Genomic DNA, 3,039 nt, shown 5'->3' with positions numbered 1-3,039 from the left:
AAAGCTATATATATATATAAAGTGTGCACATATGTATGTTCTAAAACATCTCCTCATGTAATATATAAGATATTTTGCTCTACCCCCATTTCATCCTGTGCAAATACCTTGGTTTGAAATGCATGTTTTTAGGGTGCTGCCCAAAGTAGCTTGAATGAAACAATCTCTGCTTGATTCCGCAGAACTTAGAGAGAGTCTTGTTATGTATCTTTATTGTATTCTTGGGGAATTTTCTGTTTGAATTAAGTAATGCTAATCCCATATTATCACTAATTGTGTTTATTTCATCTGTTCATTCCTACATTAACACATTTCTGTACTCAGCTTGTCATCACATATAAATCTTACGAGTAGTGTAGTGGCTAAAACACTAGTTTTCCATGGCAGTAAAATGAATGAAATATTTCATATAAGGTATTATTTTTATATGGAATGTGTCATGAATTTTGCATGTCATCCTTGTGCAGGGGCCATGCTAATCTTCTCTCTCTTGTTCCAATTTTAGTATATGTGCTGCCGAAGCAAGCACATAAAATATTATTATATTAATATTCTATTAATCATATCCACTGAGTTCCTTCACAAGCGCTTTCATACCCGATCTTTCTTACCCATTATTTCTCCTACAGTTTTGTCAACCTTAGGGAAGAATATTTGCATTCAACATTTGTTCTTATCACAAACTGACCCACCATTTATCTACTTTTCTCTTGCTTACTCCATTATATGCATTTGTAATTTTTATCAGTTTTATATCACACTAGCACTGAGGCTGTCTCTTAAGTGGGCTCTCCCATTTCTTTTTTCAAAACATCAACCCATTTCCCTTGTGAGGAGACTTCTTGTGAATATTTTCTATGATTTAACCATTTTTTATTTCTAAACTTTTCAAAGTGTACTTTGAACTCCAAATTCTATTCATAAGTCACCTCAGCCTGTGTAGCATGGTTCCCATTGAATGCTCCAAGTTTTTTTACTGTTACTAGTCAATACAGTTATTTCACTTACTGAACATGAAAATTATAACTTTCATTTTAAGGTTATGTACAATTCATACTTTTGGACCATATGTTTTCTTCTTCATAAACTTTTTCCCAGTTTTCTTCTCAACCTTGGTTTCCACTTTTATATTTCTTCTCAAATACTTACATTGAGTCATATAGTTTATGCTTACCAACCAATGTTTTCATCATAATCTATTATATTTCTGATACACATCACACAAATAGGGTCTTCCTGATCTTTTTTCTTCACTCTTATCCAAGTTCTATGAAGCAAGAACAGTTAGGACTTTAGGCAATATTATATGCTCCGGGCAAGCACATACCTGGCAAATAGCCTGTATTCATGAGCTTTAACCTACAGTGCATAACACATTTTACTACAAATCTAAGATAACCAGATTTATACATGGTGATTTAGTTGATATCTTCTCCCACTTTCTATGGTTTGGTTAGGCTTGCCTCGTCTTCTTTTGCAGTGGGATTTGGTATGCGACTCAAAGGCACTTAAATCGTTGTCGCAGATCTTATTCATGACTGGGTCCATGCTTGGAACTCCCATAAGTGGTTTCTTTGCTGACAGGTGAGCCTCATTTCCCGATTCATATGTGAAGGGTACTACTCTAGTTACAGCTATTAACATAGTGACCAGCATAAAATAGCCTTTGTGCATAAAAATAAAGTCAGCAGAGGACAAATCGCAAAGACATGTGGAACTGGTGAGGAGCAGCACTGATCACATTAAAAGTAGTAGCTGCGTCCTCAAAAGGAGCTGACCATGGAATGTGAGAAGGAAACTGAGACTTAAGTGCATGCTATCAATCACTGAAGTGGCATCTTGTCGATTCTCTTAGTTTGATGGTTTTTGTAAAAATGTAATATTAGGGGGAAAATGTAAAGCCATTACACAAAAGCTCTCTTGATATCAGTCCTATAGGACAGAGTAGGACTACACCTGGAGGTTCTCAAAGGCTGTAATCTTTAATGAAGCATACTGTCCCATCATTCTCGTGCAGAGTGACGGATGGGTTTGAACAGCTGAACTTTTGGTTGGCAGCGGAGCATTTTTATAATTGTGCCACCAGGATTCCTTAAGTGAAATGCAAAGGTTCTTAAAAGGCCTGAAGGAAGACGATTTTTTAGGAATCCCTAGGTGGCTACAGAAGTTTAGTACTCAGCTTATAACCAAGAAGTGGGTGGTTCTAGTCCATCCAGAGGTAATCTACTCCCAAAGGACTGCAATCATTGAAAACCCACTGGAGCAGAGTTCTACTCTGAAACACACAGGGTTGCCATGAGTAGGAATTAATTCATTGCCAGTTGGTTTGGGTTTTATTTTTGTTGTTGCTTGGATTTTTTTCTTTTTTAAATAGTAGTTTTAAATATGATGTCATTAACGTGCTAAAAACACCATGTGCTGGAGGAGCCCTGGTGGCATAATGGGTTATGCATTGACTGCTAACCCCAACGCCAGCATTTCAAAACCAGCAGCAGCAGCTCCGTGGAAGAAAGATGAGGCTTTCTAGTCTTGTAAGGAATTACCGTTTCAGACACCCACAGTGGCAGGTCTACGCTGTCCCTATAAGGTTGCTATGGGTCAGAATTGACTTGAAGACAGTGAGGATATGAACGGTAATATAAGAGGAACACTCTGTAATTATTAACACATGGGAATAGACAAAAGTGAACTAGAGTTCTTGTCAATTTGTTCAAAAGCACCAGCAGAAAGATGCTGCTTATGTCCATCAAGATTTTTATCCTCAGGCCCCTAACTGGGGTTCCTATGAGCTAGAATTCAGTTGATGCCAGTGGGTTTGATCTAAAGAAAATGAATAAAAAGATACATCTGTGTGGCGTAATTTTACTGCATTAAATTGGTTACCCATTAGAAGAGATAAATGCAAACCAACATGAAAACCACTATGACGAATGTTTAGGAGCCGCTGACTAGATTCTGACATTCAGAAATGATATGATTTTGGTTGTGTGACCGGGAAAAATCATGAGGTTACTGATCAGACTGCTAAAGTTTAAACAT

General features: G+C 37.2%; 1 non-coding gene across 1 annotated transcript; it reads right to left on the bottom strand.

Annotated features, from left to right (window-relative positions):
- Positions 1 to 421: 421 nt before the first annotated feature.
- On the bottom strand, positions 422 to 529 carry LOC115868734. Its single transcript, XR_004045743.1, has one exon. It is a non-coding gene; the product is annotated as a U6 spliceosomal RNA (small nuclear RNA).
- Between the last annotated feature and the right edge of the window lie 2,510 nt (positions 530 to 3,039).

The sequence above is a fragment of the Echinops telfairi genome, unplaced genomic scaffold (genome assembly GCF_000313985.2).
Source record: "Echinops telfairi isolate 266 unplaced genomic scaffold, ASM31398v2 ScPeMD7_1;HRSCAF=3_0, whole genome shotgun sequence".
Lineage (NCBI taxonomy): Eukaryota > Metazoa > Chordata > Mammalia > Afrosoricida > Tenrecidae > Echinops > Echinops telfairi.
The sequence above is the reverse complement of the archived record's forward strand: the minus strand, read 5'-3'. Positions and strand labels throughout refer to the sequence as shown.